General features: G+C 43.9%; 1 long non-coding RNA gene across 1 annotated transcript in view; it reads left to right on the top strand.

Moving 5' to 3' along the window:
- Nucleotides 1-8,168: 8,168 nt before the first annotated feature.
- The window catches only part of LOC126092221 (uncharacterized), a 73,864-nt gene continuing 64,730 nt past the window's right edge, over nt 8,169-17,302 (top strand). Inside the window, exon 1 of the long non-coding RNA XR_007521313.1 lies at nt 8,169-8,248. This is a non-coding gene — a long non-coding RNA (uncharacterized LOC126092221). The remainder of the gene's footprint in view (nt 8,249-17,302) is intronic.

A 17,302-nucleotide genomic window follows, 5' to 3' on the forward strand; every position in this document is an offset into this window, starting at 1 on the left:
TGAATTTAAACATTTCCGCTGGCCACCAAATTCCCCAGACATGAACTTTATTGAGCGTATCTTGGATGCCTTGCAATGTGCTGTTCAGAAGAGATCTCCACCCCCCCCCCCACCCCCTTTCAGCATTCATGGTGTCAACTCCCTTCAGCACTGCTTCTGACATTATTCGAGACCATGCCACGTTGTGTTGCGGCACTTCGGCGTGTCCGCGGGGCCCTCCACGATATTAGGCAGATGCACCAATTTCTTTGGCTCTTCAGTGTATTTTGCTACAGACGGATAACTGTATGTAAACAATGACCTGTAGACAATGTATTCTTAAAATTACAGACGCTTTACTATGCAGTTACAAGTAATGTTTACAGCTAACAAGCACTTTTATTCAGTCACGGTCAGATAGTGAAACCGTTTGTGCTTATTTCATAAATCTTATGTGAATGCCGTTTGTTGTATTAAGTTCAAGAAGCGCATTTAAGCCTTTATGTATATTTCTGAACTATTTATTCCACTGTAAGAAAAGTATAGAACGATGTCCACGTTTCCTTTCTCCTATAGTTAATTTTGAGTCGTTTTAGCTAATGGCTAGGAATTGTTTCTCCTTTTAATGATTCTCGCCCCCCTGGATGCATCTCGCGCGCTGTTTGCGTGGGCGCGCTTCTTGGTGCCACGGTATTGACTTGTCTACACCAATTCACCGACGTGTTGTAACACTTACAGTACCAAACAATTAGTGTTAAAGCCGCTAGGTACAATTCTTTCACCAGAAGGTACTTGCAACCTGCAAATATTCCAGTACTTGCTGTTTCATTATTATATAATTGTGCCCACGCTTCTTTCCCCGTACAGTTACTATTCCATATTTAATATTAGCTAATGATTGCATAGTCTCTCCACTTACTCCAGACTCAAGTTCCAGCCCCATGATGCACTTCGCTGTTTGTTTTTGTTGACAGGTTCCCTACAAGCGTGCTACTGACATCGCTACAGCTGTATGGAGATTAGTTCCCAAATTTCCCGTCCATAGCCCCTCTTGTCATCGATATTAACTTATTTGATTTATCATTAGGTTTTTATGTTACTTTCTTTATGCCTTATGATAACTATAGTTACTTTTTTTATTATTTTACTTTCACCCCCACACTGAGACCAAATTGAAGATTTGCACATCATTAGCTGATCAGCTCCTGTTCTGGCATTATAACTGCACTTCTTTTCGCTTCTTTATACTAATTTTGTACGTACACTATGAACCACACGTAAGTGTCTAAGATCTTTTATTGTATTAATGGATTCAGTATTGTATTACTTATTGCTGCTGTATGAATTTAGCACCATTTCGTTTTGCTATTTGCAGCTTATTGGTGACACAAGTAATGCGACAGGTATAAATAAGTGTATACCATTTTTTATATTTAAATTTTTAAAATTTTTAAACTTTTCGTCCCTAATTTTAATATTCTTATCTGACTTCTACTTTTTTGTGTTGTATTTTCCTGTACTGCCTTCTGAAGGAGGGCTCTCAGTGCCCGAAACCGCTAAAGAAATTTCTTTTATGCAACTGGTTGCTTATTCTTTCGATATATCGCCTAAAGTTGCCGAGGATAGATAAAATATTAAAATGTGAAGACAGATGATAATCTAATAATCATGGGGAATTAGAATGTGGTTGTACGGGAAGGTATAGAGGAAAGTGTTACGGGAGAATACCAGCTAGGCAGTTGGAATGAGGTAGGAGACGTAGGGGATCCAGTATTAGATACAAAATTTAAAAGAGCTCTGGTATTTTTGGGCTCCAATTAACCAGAAGGGACTGATAACATTCCATCGACATTTCTAAGCTTATTGGGGAGAACGGCAACCAAACGACTGTTCAGGCTGTGCGTAGAATCTATAACATTGGCGACGTACAGTCAAACGTTCGAAAAATATCGTGTCCACAATTCCGAAGATAGCTAGAGCAGATAGATGGGAAAACAATATCACAATCAGCTTAATATCTAATGCATCCAAGCTTCTGAGAATAATAATGTACAGGAGATTGGAAAGTTTGGGAAAGAAAATTGAGGATCTGTTAGATGAGGATCATTTTTTGCTTTAGAAAAGTCAAAGGCACCAGGAAGGCAGTTCTGACTCTGCACTTGATAATGGAAGTAAGACTGACGAAAAATCAGGATGCGCTCATAGCATATGTTGTTTCAGGAAAGGCGTTCGGCAATGTGAATTGGTGCAAGATTTTCGAAATTCTAGAACAATAGGAGTAAGCTACAGGGAAAGACGGGTGACATACAATATGTACAAGAACCGAGAGGTATCAATAAGACCAAGAACGGAATGCTCGGATTAAAAAGGATGTAAGACAGGGAAATAGTCTTTCGCCTCTCCTCTTCAACCTATGCACCGTAGAAGCAATGACAATAGAAAGTTTCAAGACTGCGATTAAAATTCAGGATGAGAGGATATAAATAATAAGATTCGCTGATGACATTGCTATCATCAGTGAAAGAGAAGAAGAAATACTCGATCTACTGAATGAAATTAACAGTCAAATAACTACAGAATGTGGTTGGAAAATAAATAAATAAATAAATATTATCAGCCGTACACGGTGCTTCTCGTCACCAGAAATTGCATTGAAAGAGACTAGAGTAATGAGAAGTAACGGAAACGAAAATAGCGAGAAACTAAATATCAAAATTGGTGATCACGAAGTAGATGAAGTTTAGGAATTCTGCTATCTTGGGAGCAAAATAACCCGTGACGGACAAAATACATAAGACGTAAAAACCAGACTATCACTAACAAAGAGGGCATTCCTGGCCAAGAGAAGTCAGACATAGGCCTCAATTTGAGGAAGAAATTTCGAGAATTTACGTTTGGAGCACTGTGTTGCATGGCAGTGAATTATGGACGCTAGAAAAATAGGAACGTGTGAAAAACGAAGACGAGGTGCTACAGAAGAATGCTGAAAATCAGATGGACTTTTAAGTAAGGAGGTGGTTCTTCTCGGTACAATCGGCGAAAAAAGGAACATATGGAAAACAATATAAGAACAATGAACAGGATGATTGGTCAGGCGTTAATGCATCATGGCATGAACTCCATGCTATTAGAAAGATTTTAGTGGGTGATACCAGTAGGGAAAACGTACTGTGCAAGTGCTACTCTAAAATAAAATGGTTGGCACAGGAGAGGAATTAATGGCCGGTCCCATCAAACCAGTCAGAAGAGTGATACACCAGAATAAATAAATAATCAAAATCAAAACAGGGAACTCGGCTGCGGCCTCCATTTATCGGTGACTCAAATAGCTTTACAATACCACCGATGGAAGGTTGCTTACGACACTGAAAATTCTACCACACACATTGATGTTACGGGTTAGAAATGTAACTTTGTAATGTCATCGCAGATATCATATGCCCCACAACTATCCAGACTGTTAACCACGCAGTCCTGTAAAATCAACTATCTGAGTGAGGTTTGAAGAAGATGTGAATGTGGAAGTGACATGATACTTGTTATGACTTACTTTGCACGCTGTGTGGGTCTCTAGTGGATAAAGGAGCGAGGAACAGATGGCGTTAATGAACAGAGAATTTGTAAGTGGGCTGCTTCTGTGTTGGCAGCGCTGTGTAGCGATTTGCATTGGATCTCTGATTGTGCTTTCTTTGAAAGAAACTCTGTGGCTGGTTGGACTCGTTGTTGGAAGTTAATCACCAGTAGTATTGGGCAGTTGGAAGTTAGTCACCAGTAGTGATGGATGTTAGATGTGAGAAGTTATCATTGATGGAGGGTAGAGGTCTGACGTGTTAGCGTAGGCTAATGATCTGTATATGTTCGAGTTGGAGATTGAATATCATACATGATTATATACCTTTGTACTAGATGTAAATGAATTTATATTCGTGTCCGAACTGGATGTCACATTATTAAGGTAAAAAAATACATTATTTGATTTGCAACAAAATCTTTCCTTTGCTAATCACATGCCTATTAGTAGTTAGTGGCTTTAGTAGTACTGACGCTCGCTGTATTGCAGTAGTTCACGTAATGAAGATTTTTGTGAGATAAGTGCTTAATGAAATGTATAGGTTATTGCTAGGATTTCTTTTTAGTCAGAGCCATTCTTTGAATTAGTTATGTTCCAAAACCTTCACGTACCGTTCGGTAATCATCGTGCCATCAATGAAGATCGCACCGATTACTCCGTGACTGGACACTCCATACCACACTGTCATTCGTTGACGGTGAAGAGACTTCTCAATCGCGAAATACGGATTTTCAGTCCCCCAAATGCGCCAGTTTTGCCTATTGAGGAGGAGGAGGAGCAGGAGATTAGTGTTTAACGTCCCGTCGACAACGAGGTCATTAGAGACGGAGCGCAAGCTCGGGTGAGCGAAAGATGGGGAAGGAAATCGGCCGTGCCCTTTCAAAGGAATCATCCCGGCATTTGCCTGAAGCGATTTAGGGAAATCACGGAAAACCTAAATCAGGATGGCCGGAGACGGCATTGAACCGTCGTCCTCCCGAATGCGAGTCCAGTGTGCTAACCACTGCGCCACCTCGCTCGGTTTTGCCTATTGACAAACCCATCCAAATGAAAGTGGGCTTCCTCGCTAAACCGAATCATGCATGCGCATACTAATTCCCATAATGACAAATAGCCAACCACGCCGTTTGAACGTCCTAACGCAAAACGTTCAGAAGTTATGGCTATTTTATTTCATATAGGTCAATAATTGTCACTCTTTGCATAGAAGTTTCTGGCGAGAAATCAGCAAACATTCAGCAAGAAACGCTCGTGCGTAGCTCATCTCGCCCTTTTATTGCATAATACCCTGCGAACCATGGATGACGGACGACAGCAGTTTCTACGTTACTAGATTTTCCGGAAGGCGTTTGACACAGTGCCACACTGGAAACTGTTGAAGATCAGAGCGTAGTAAATAGTTTCTCAAATATGAGAGTGGCTCGAAGACTTTAAGTAATAGGGTCCAGTACGTTGTCCTAGACGGCGAATGGTTATCAGAGCCAAAGATGTCATTAGGACTGCCCCAGAGAAGTGTGATAGCGTCGCTCTTGATCTCTATTTGCATAAACGAATTGACGAATATGGTGCCCAGCAGTCTATGCGTTTGCTAATGATTCTGTCGTGTCCCGGATTATCGTAGTTGTTGTGTGACTCTAAACGGACGCAGGATGAGGTAAAATTTCTATTTGGTGTGAAGAAAAACAACTTGTTCTAATGTGGAAAAACAATTATATTATCTTCTAATATAGTATTAGTGATATACTACACTCACGCTCTCTAATTAAGGATAATGCTGATACATGGTGAAACATCACTCTGGTGGGCGGTTTGCGGGTTTAAATCACTTCGGGGTATCACCACGCGATGCATTTGACCTGCGGTCGTGGCACGGTGGCGCTGGCAGCAGTCCACATCCGCAGAGGCGTGTTAGTACATGTCAGAATACGGTGCAGCGAGTAAGTGTGAAGACGTTTTCAGACGTGCTAATTGTTACTGTGCGTTGAAAATGGCTAAAAAACACATATTGATGACGTTATGAGGGGTAGAATACTAGGGCGACTGGAGGCTGGTCAAACACAGCAGGTCGTAGCACGGGCCCTCCGTGTGCCACAAAGTGTGATCTCAAGATAATGCCAACGATTCCAGCAGACATCAAACGTGTCCAGGTGCTACAGTACGGGACGTCCACAGTGTACAACACCACAAGAAGACCGATATCTCACCATCAGTGCCCCCAGACGGTCACGGAGTACTGTAGGTAGACTTGCTTGGGACGTTACCGCAGCCACTGGAACAGCTGCCTCCAGACACACAGTCTACAGACGACTGAACATACATGGTTTATTCGCCAGGAGCCCGTAAAGCCTGGTGTCGTTGGAACAGTGGTCCCAGGTTATGTTCACGGACGAGTCCAGGTATACTCTGAACAGTGATTCTCGCCGGGTTTTCATCTGGCGTGAACCAGGAACCAGATACCAACCCCTTAATGTCCTTGAAAGGGACCTGTATGGAGGTCATGGTTTGATGGTGTAGGGTGGGATTAGGATTGGTGCACGTACACCCCTGCATGTCTTTGACAGAGGAACTGTAACAGGTTAGGTGTATCGGGACGTCATTTTGCACCAGTATGTCCGCCTTTTCAGGGGTGCAGTGGGTCCCACCTTCCTCCTGATGGATGATAACGCACGGCCCCACCGAGCTGCCATCGTGGAGGAGTACCTTGAAACAGAAGGTATCAGGCGAATGGAGTGGCCTGCCTGTTCTCCAGACCTAAACCCCATCCAGCACGTCTGGGATGCTCTCGGTCGACGTATCACTGCACGTCTACAAAACCCTACGATACTTCAGCAGCTCTGACAGGCACTGGTGCAAGAATGGGAGGCTGCTCGACCACCTGATCCAGAGTATGCCAACCCGTTGTGCGGCCTGTGCACATGTGCATGGTGATCGTATCCCGTATTGATGACGAGGTACATTCGCAGGAAACAGTGGTGTTTTGTAACACTTATTTTTCGAGACGGTTTTCTCAACTTATCACCAATAACGTGGAGTTACAGATCAGTGCCGTGTGTGTTCCCTATGTGCCTATGCTATTAGTGCCATAAAATGGTTCAAATGGCTCTGAGCACTATGGGACTTAACATCTATGGTCATCAGTCCCCTAGAACTTAGAACTACTTAAACCTAACTAACCTAAGGACATCACACAACACCCAGTCATCACGAGGCAGAGAAAATCCCTGACCCCGCCGGGAATCGAACCCGGGAACCCGGGCGTGGGAAGCGAGAACGCTACCGCACGACCACGAGCTGCGGACGCTATTAGTGCCAGTTTTGTGTAGTGCCACGTTGTGTGGCCGCACATTCGGCAATTATCCTTAATTTATGAGCATGAGTGTACTTGACACATGCTGATTAAATATATAGGCGTCATGTTTCAAAGAAATACGAAATGGAACGAACACACAACGTCTGTTGCAGGAAAGGCGAATAATCCGGTTCACTGGGAGAATTTTAGGAGAATGTGCCTCATTTATAAAGAAGGCCGCGCACAGAACACCGCCGGCCTGAGTGACCGAGCGGTTCTAAGCGCTACAGTCTGCAACCGCGCGATCGCTATACGGGCATGCCGCTTCGGGCATGGATGTGTGTGATGTCCTTAGTTAGTTACGTTTAAGTAGTTCTAAGTTTCAGGGAACTGATGACCTCAGTAGTTAAGTCCCATAGTGGTCAGAGCCATTTGAACCATTTTTTACAGAACGCCGTGTAACCGATTCTTGAGTACGCTCGAGTGTTCGGAATCCGTGCCAGGTCGGTTTAAAGGAAGACATTGCACAAATCAGAGACGTGCTGCCGGATTTGTTACCGGTAGGTTCGATAACCTTGCAAGTATTACGGAAATGCTCTGTGACTCAAACAGCAATAACTGAAGAGAAGACGACATTCCTTCCGCGAAAGACAGTAGAGAAAATTTGGAGAACTGGAATTTGTGACTAACTGCAGAACGATTCTATTGCCACCAAAGTACATTTCGCATAAAGAAAGTGAAGATAAGGTAAAAGAAATTAGTAGTCAGTATGTTATTCAGCAGGTGTCGAAAATTCGTGGTACACGTTGACAACACGTTTTGGGGACTATATGATCCAAAATCAAGTGCTTAAACTTACTAAATCGTAAGAGAAATTAGGGGTCCTGCCGAAGCACAAAGCCCCTCGCTCCATTTTCGAATCCAACAGGAAAGGGAAAGACTGGTAGTGGTAGAAGATACTCTCCACCACACACAGTATGGTGGCTTTCGGAGTATTTTTGCAGATGTAGATGTAAACTATAATACCACGACGTGTCGAGTATTTTCGTAAAACTGATACACGCGTGAAAAAAATTGCAACTACTGTGGAAATCTGGTGATCCCCGGGAGTGCGGTGTGCTAACAACAAGCCCTTCCATACGGCATCCGAATGACGCTATTGGAAGAGGATGACCCGGCGGTCGGTCGGCATCGTGTAGGTGGAAATAGAAAGAAGTATCAGCAGTTACGACGAAGGCTAACTTGGGGCGTGTTTGCGTGCATAGATAGTCTACTGGTTTGCAGATAGCGTAAGGTTAGCAGCGCTGCGAAAGCATTTTCACACTGTACACTTGCCCGACGTGGTGTGCGGACCGGCTCGACACCAGCTTGCGAAGGAACTATAAACAACGCCCGATTTAGCGTATACTGTGAGTATACCAACACTTCATTACAATGGAACAGTGACGAAATCAACATTAAAAGCAGCCTTCCACTTTGGAGCTAGTAGTCTTGTAGTCACGGAGTGAGCAATAACTTAGCGATCAAATATGTCTTATTGGCGTGATGTCTGCACTTGTTGCTTCACTTTCTTATACTATTTTCGTACGGGCGCTATGAACCATATGACCACAGCAATAAACTGCAAGGATCTTATAAGTCCCATAGTGCTCAGCGCCATTTGCAAGGATCTTATGGGCTAGTACTTGCAAATAATGCCATAGTTATTACATTCTGAAGAAGGGCATTTAGTGCCTCAAACCAGTTAAAGAAATAAAATTTCTTGTATGCAACTGGCTACCGATTACTTCGATAGGTAAAACATCATGCAAAGAATCATCCAACACATTAGCCGTAACTCTCAAATCTTGCAACCGTATACTTCCATTTTATGTATGGACCACCACAGCTCACATTTTATTCAGCATCAAGGAGGAAACATAATTGTTAAATAATATTGCTATTTATAAAATCATTTCCACCGACTTTAGAATGCAAAAAATTAACCTATAAGAAGCACTTGAGGTAAATAAGCATATAGCTCAAAATCCCGACCTGTTTCTAAATGACGAGTTACAGCTGAACCCATATCCGCTCTTAAGCTTCACATGATCCAGTCTATCAGCCACATACGTCCAGACCACATCCTCAACGATCATATTCATCTCCACTACAGAATTATCATTATATGTACTTTACTTCTCCTTCCTTACTACCTTTCGCATTACATTTACACAGGTAATATATTTTAATTTTGTGCCTTTTCGTTATGTGCTGCGTTATATTATTCATCTTCTAAATTGAAATACAACACTGTAATGTAATGTTTTGTTTATAACACGAGTGACCAGCGCTCTATTTGATATTTCTCATCAAATGTAATGACCCAAGATTCTGTGTGTGTGGTGACAGCATCTTTGTTCCTAATGTTTGGTTTCCTCCACGCTACTGTACTGTCTCTAAAGGACATTGTCAGAATAACGTCTCAATAAGCCGAAAACCGATTCGAAAAACAAATGTTAGTAAAATACTGACCAGCACCTGTACATCTACATCTATATCCACATAGATCCTCCGCAATACACAGTACGGTGCGTGGCGGAGGGTAACCTGTACCATTACTAGATATTTTCTTTCCGGATTCCATTCAAAAATAGAGAAAGTGAAAAACTACTATATGCCTCCGTATGAGACCTATTGTCCCGTATATTATTTTCGTACATACGAAATGTATGATGGCGTCAGTAGACTCACTCTGCAGTCAGCTTCTAACAACTGCTCTCTAAATTTTTTCAATAGCGCTCTTCGAAAAGAACGTCGCCTTTGTTCCAGGGATGCCCATTTGAGTTCCCGAAGCACCTCCGTAAAACTTGCACGTTGTTCAAAGATACGCTCTTCGTACGTCTTATAGTGATTTCTATGGTTATTTAACGCAGTGTTGGTTTGTCTGTTAGCACTGATAACACTTTGCAAATACCGTTGCTCTCGTCGTTGCAATCCGTCTCAGAAACGCTTCGATGTCTTTCTATAATCCGACCTGGTGCGGACCCCAGACACTCGAGAAACACTCAAGAATGCGAGTAGCGTCCTATATGCGGTCTCCTTTGTAGATGAACCACACTTTTCCCAAAATTGTCCCAAGAAAGCGACTTCCCTACCACAAACTTCACTTACTCGTTCCGTTTTACAACTTTATACACTCCTGGAAATGGAAAAAAGAACACATTGACACCGGTGTGTCAGACCCACCATACTTGCTCCGGACACTGCGAGAGGGCTGTACAAGCAATGATCACACGCACGGCACAGCGGACACACCAGGAACCGCGGTGTTGGCCGTCGAATGGCGCTAGCTGCGCAGCATTTGTGCACCGCCGCCGTCAGTGTCAGCCAGTTTGCCGTGGCATACGGAGCTCCATCGCAGTCTTTAACACTGGTAGCATGCCGCGACAGCGTGGACGTGAACCGTATGTGCAGTTGACGGACTTTGAGCGAGGGCGTATAGTGGGCATGCGGGAGGCCGGGTGGACGTACCGCCGAATTGCTCAACACGTGGGGCGTGAGGTCTCCACAGTACATCGATGTTGTCGCCAGTGGTCGGCGGAAGGTGCACGTGCCCGTCGACCTGGGACCGGACCGCAGCGACGCACGGATGCACGCCAAGACCGTAGGATCCTACGCAGTGCCGTAGGGGACCGCGCCGCCACTTCCCAGCAAATTAGGGACACTGTTGCTCCTGGGGTATCGGCGAGGACCATTCGCAACCGTCTCCATGAAGCTGGGCTACGGTCCCGCACACCGTTAGGCCGTCTTCCGCTCACGCCCCAACATCGTGCAGCCCGCCTCCAGTGGTGTCGCGACAGGCGTGAATGGAGGGACGAATGGAGACGTGTCGTCTTCAGCGATGAGAGTCGCTTCTGCCTTGGTGCCAATGATGGTCGTATGCGTGTTTGGCGCCGTGCAGGTGAGCGCCACAATCAGGACTGCATACGACCGAGACACACAGGGCCAACACCCGGCATCATGGTGTGGGGAGCGATCTCCTACACTGACCGTACACCACTGGTGATCGTCGAGGGGACACTGAATAGTGCACGGTACATCCAAACCGTCATCGAACCCATCGTTCTACCATTCCTAGACCGGCAAGGGAACTTGCTGTTCCAACAGGACAATGCACGTCCGCATGTATCCCGTGCCACCCAACGTGCTCTAGAAGGTGTAAGTCAACTACCCTGGCCAGCAAGATCTCCGGATCTGTCCCCCATTGAGCATGTTTGGGACTGGATGAAGCGTCGTCTCACGCGGTCTGCACGTCCAGCACGAACGCTGGTCCAACTGAGGCGCCAGGTGGAAATGGCATGGCAAGCCGTTCCACAGAACTACATCCAGCATCTCTACGATCGTCTCCATGGGAGAATAGCAGCCTGCATTGCTGCGAAAGGTGGATATACACTGTACTAGTGCCGACATTGTGCATGCTCTGTTGCCTGCGTCTATGTGCCTGTGGTTCTGTCAGTGTGATCATGTGATGTATCTGACCCCAGGAGTGTGTCAATAAAGTTTCCCCTTCCTGGGACAATGAATTCACGGTGTTCTTATTTCAATTTCCAGGAGTGTATTTAAACTACGTGGCTATGTCATACATGACACTACTAATGCTATATCCAAACACCACGGATTTGTTTTCCCTTCTCATCACATTAACTTACATTTTTCTGCATTTAGAGCTAGTTGTCACTCATCACACCAACTAGAAATTTTGTCTAAGTCATCTTCTATCCTCGTACAGTCATTCAACTTCAACACTTTCCCGTACACCATAGGGTCATCAGCAAACATCCGCAGATTGCTGTCCATCCTGCCCGCCAGATCATTTATGTGTACAGGAAATATTAACTGAGCTGTCACGCTTACGTGAGGCTCCGATGAACGCTTGCTGTCGAGATCAGCTTACTAGATTCTATTACTTATGAAGTCTTCGAGTCAATAACTTATCTGGGAACCTATTCCGGATGCTCGTACGTGCGTTAGTTGTCTGCAATGGGGCACCGCGTCAAATACTTTTGGGAAATTTAAAATTATCGAATCTGCCTGTTACTCTTCGCAGTATATCATGTGAGAAAAGGGCAAGCTCAGTTTCACACCAGCGATGCTTTTCAAAATCGTGATGATTCGTGGACGTAAGCTTTTCAGCCACAAGGAAGTTTATGTTGTTCAGTATCTAAATATTACGTCTGGCCGTACACTGTTCTTCAAGAAACATTGCCATAACAACAATCCAAAGGTCAGTACAAGGAACAATACTTTAACCAAATTCTCAGTCAGCACCTGAGATCTTCTGCTACATCTACGTGATTATTCTGCTATTCACAATGAATTGCCTGGCAGAGGGTTCAATGAACCACCTTCATGCTGTCTCTCTACCGTTCCACTCTCGAACGGCGCGCGGGAAAAACAAGCTCTTAAATTTTTCTGTGCGAGCTCTGATTTCTCTTATTTTATCGCGATGATCATTTCTCCCTATGTAGATGGGTGCCAACAGAATGTTTACACAATCGGAGGAGAAAACTGGTGATTGAAATTTCATGAGAAGATCCCGTCGCAACGAAAAACGTCTTTGTTTCAATGATTGCCACTCCAATTCACGTATCATGTCTGTGACACTGTCTCCCATATTTACCGATACAAAACGAGCTGCCCTTTTTTGTACTTTTTCGATGTCATCCGTCAGTCCCACCTGATGCGTATCCTAAACCGCACACCAATATTCCAGAATAGGGCGGACAAGCGTAGTGTAAGCACTTTCTTTGACAGACCTGTTGCACCTTCTAAATGTTCTGCCAATGAATCGCAGTCTTTGGTTTGCTCTACCCACAACATTATCTATGTGATCGTTCCAATTCAGGTTATTTGTAATTGTAATCCCTAAGTATTTAGTTGAATTTACAGCCCTCAGATTTGTGTGACTTATCGCGTAATCGAAATTTAGCTGATTTCGTTTAGTACTCATGTGAATAACTTCCCACTTTTCTTTATTCAGGGTCAACTCCCACTTTTCGCACCATACAGATAACTTATCTAAATCATTTTGCTAGTCGTTTTGATCATCTGATGACTTTACAAGACGGTAAAAGACAGCATCATCTGCAAACAATCTAAGACGGCTACACAGATTGTCTCCTATGTCGTTAATATAGACCAGGAACAATAGAGGGCCTATAACACTTTCTTGGGGAACGCCGGATATTACTTTTGTTTTAATCGATGACTTTCCGTCTGTTGCTATAAACTGTGACCTTTCTGACAGGAAATCACGAATCCAGTTGCACAACTGAGGCGATATTCCGTAGGCACGCAGTTTGGTTGGAAGACGCTTGTGAAGAACGGTGTCGAAAACCTTGTGGAAATCTGAAAATATGGAAACAATTTGACATCCCCTGTCGATAGCACTTATTCCTTCATGAGTATAAAGAGCTAGTTGTGTTTCACAAGAACGATATTTTCTGAATCCGTGCCGACTATATGTCAATAAATCGTTTTCTTCGAGGTACTTCACAATATTCGAATACAGTATATGTTCGGAAACCCTACTGCAAATCGACGCTTTTTCTTTGTATGTATCAGCTGCAGAGTGCGCCTCACTTGAGTGAAGTGCATCTGCTCACACCAAGCAGCCTGACACTGCGGTCAGCAAGGACTGCCCGAATCTTGTTGGGATTTATTAAACCAACTCGAGTCGACAAACTGTGCCCGATTGTTGGAACAGCTCGGGCGCGCTGTCAGAAGGGTCCTCGCTGCCGATGCGGAAAGAGCGAAGTAGATCAGTGATCCCTGTGTCTACTGCATGATCACCAAGCTGCAGTCGATCGATAAAAATCTCAAGACAGCTTCATCGCCAGGACTCGACCAATGGAAGGAACAACGGGGTCTAACCGCATCACCAGATGCAGTCTCCCCTGCCCTGTTGATAAGGAGGTCGTTTAAAAGTCCTGCACATCGCGCAAGCGCGACTGGTACGGCGGTATGGTCAAGTTGAAATGCATGTCATTTGTGAGCGAGATTTTAGGCGTGACGGTCGAATATGTGTCGTGGGTAATTCATTTTGAAAACGGAAGCTGAAACCCAGTCAGGTCGAATCACAAGTTGTGACCAACGTTCCTGCATCAAAATCCGTACGTGCAAACAACCCAACGGAAATTTACAAAGGATTGAGAAAGATGTGTGGGAATAGTGCAGTGGATCGTACCGCAGTATCACGATGGTCTGCTTGTTCCCGTGAAGGTCGGGTAAGCAGTGGAGATAACTGCATCAACTGCAGCAGACTCTGAAGTTATTGTTAACGACAGTTTCAGCGAGTATCGACGGAAAACCTGTGTGGTAATTATTAAGGTGGTCCATTGATCGTGAACGGGCCAAATATCTCACGAAACCAGCGTCAAACAAAAAAAACTACAAAGAACTCAACTTGTCTAGCTTGAAGGGGGAAACCAGATGGCGCTATGGTTGGCCCGTTAGATGGCGCTGCCATACGTCGAACGGATATCAAATGCGTTCTTTTTTTAAATAGGAACCCCCATTTTTTATTACATATTCGTCTAGTACGTAAAGAAGTATGAATGTTTTAGTTAGACAACTTTTTTCGCTTTGTGATAGATGGCGCTGTAATAGTCACAAACATATCGCTCGTAAAATTTTAGATGAACAGTTGTAACAAGTACGTTTTTTAAATTAAAATACAGAAAGTAGGTACGTTTGAATATTTTATTTCCGTTGTTCCAATGTGATACATGTACCTTTGTGAACTTATCATTTTTGAGAACGCATGTTATTACAGCGTGATTACCTGTAAATACCACATTAATGCAATAAATGCTCAAAATAATGTCCGTCAACCTCAATGCATTTAGCAATACGTCCATAATGCCACACCATACATTAACCCGCCAAGGTCGCTGATGTTCCACTTGTTGCAGCCATCGTGGATTTTCCGTTGCCCAAAACTGCATATTATGCCGGTTTCGTTACCGCTGTTGGTGAATGACGCTTCGTCGCTAAATAGAACGCGTGCAAAAAAATCTGTCATCGCCCCGTAATTTCTCTTGTGCCCAGTGGCAGAACTGTGCACAACTTTCAAAGTCATCGCCATGCAATTCCTGGTGCACAGAAATATGGTACGGGTGCAATCGATGTTGATGTAGCATTCTCAACACCGACGTTTTTGAGATTCCCTATTCTCGCGCAGTTTGTCTGCTACTGATGTGCGGATTAGCCGCGACAGCAGCTAAGACACCTACTTGGGCATCATCATCTGTTGCAGGTCGTGGTTGACGTTTCACATGTGGCTGAACACTTCCTGTTTCCTTAAATAACGTAACTGTCCGGCGAACGGTCCGGACACTTGGAAGATGTCCAGGATACCGAACAGCTTACGTAGCACACGCCCGTTGGCCATTTCGATCACAATAGCCATATATCAACACCATATCGACCTTTTCCGCAATTGGTAAACGGTCCATCTTAACACGGGTAATATATCAAGAAGCTAATACCGTCCGCACTGGCGTAATGTTACGTGATACCACGTACTTATACGTTTGTGACTATTACAGGACCATCTATAACTAAGTGAAAAAAGTGCTCGAACTAAAACATTCATATTTCTTTACGTACTACACGAATATGTAATAAAAATGGGGGTTCCTATTTTAAAGAAACGCAGTTGACATCAGTTTGACCTATGATAGCGCCATCTAGAGGGCCAACCATAGCGCCATCTGGTTTCCCCCTTCAAGCTAGACGAGTTTCGCTCTTTGTAGTTTTTTCGTTTGATGCTTATTTTGTGAGATATTTGGCCCGGTGACTAACAATGGACCACCCTGTATATGGGGCCAAAAGGTTCGAATTCAGTTTATAGACTCATAATTGAAAATTTAAAGAGGAGAAAAATTGCTGCCAGACGGATTTCGTATGATATGATGAAGAACAGAAAGCAGGTCCAGACGAATCGCAGAACAATTGCTTTGGCGCTATAGAACAGAAGGAGAACAGTCTCTGAACAGAATTCTTGCTTTGATGAAATCTGGGTAAGAGTTACTGAGCCAGAACTGATGTCTCAGTCACCACAATGGAAAACGTGTTGATACAACTGATGCAGCGTCTAGTGAGGCGACGCGAGCAGTCAGACAGCGCAACAACGAAGGTGCCCTGTCCGGAATTCAGAAGGTGCCAAAATGTTGGGAAGATGCCGTAATCGAGGAAGGAGATTATACTGAAAGCCTGGAAAGGTATTTTGTGAAGCAAATTATTTTCTTCAGTTCTTTCTTACAGTGTATATATCTTTTGAATAATCCTCCTAGATCAGTCAGTCGTCCCTCCTTGCAAACCGACCATGCAACTGATGGAGAGTGTCTTGCGAAAGCGGAACAACTCAAGATCTGAGCCACTCGCTCATATGCCCTCTACTGGAGCGAACTTGCACAACACAGGACCGTATGGAGGCAAATAACAAGGCCATTGGAGTTGCTGCATTCTGCGAACGACGACCAAACACAGAATTTGATGAATGAGTGAAACAACTTTAAATTTGATTGGTTCGGAGGTATTGTGTTTTTAATATGCCTTCATCGTGAGTGTGGTTACGTGCGTATTCGTATATTTCAGTACATTCATCGGGACAATGGGCAACATGGCAAAATCGACTTCCTACATTGGAGAAATATTTAACGCGATCTTACACGTGCACCTTTATGATTAGTCTCAATCAAGTTTTTAACTTCTTATATAAAAATGAAAATGATCGTATGAAATTGTTGGCGGGGATGTCCCATTCGGACTCGGCCTCCAAGCTCAAGTCTTACTTCATTCGGCGCCACATTGGGCGACTTGCGGCCGCTGATGATGAAATGATGAGGAGGACAACACAACAGCCAGTGCACGAACGGAGAAAATCTCCGACCTGGCCGGGAATCGAAACCGGGCCCAGTGCATGGGAGGCAAGCATGTAACCACCCAGCTAAGCAGACGGACAACTTACTATACGAAATACACATACAGAAAACAGACCACACCTTCAGTCCATACGAGACAGTGTTGATGTAGGTTAATTCTTACAAAGATGAAGACAGCAACCAGCCACTATTAATACTGCTATTTATTTAGGTAAGCAGCGCCGTAACCGGTTTCGAACTGGCAAGTTCATCATCAAACGGCTGTTCACATGATTTGCAAGATACACGTTACATAATCATCAATTTTCGATGGCGAAATATTCTTGGTGTGTTGGTGCCGTCGAAAATTCCGCGCGATTTTGTAGAGAAGTTGCAGGATTGTATTTTTCGAATATTCCAAATTATATCCAGCTCTTATGTAATTTGTACATCACCATATTGTGCAAAGCAACACACACACACACACACACACACACACACACACACACACACACACAAACACAAACCAAAAAGAATGTGCCACATGTGAAGTTA

This window comes from Schistocerca cancellata, chromosome 7 (assembly GCF_023864275.1).
Source record: "Schistocerca cancellata isolate TAMUIC-IGC-003103 chromosome 7, iqSchCanc2.1, whole genome shotgun sequence".
NCBI lineage: Eukaryota > Metazoa > Arthropoda > Insecta > Orthoptera > Acrididae > Schistocerca > Schistocerca cancellata.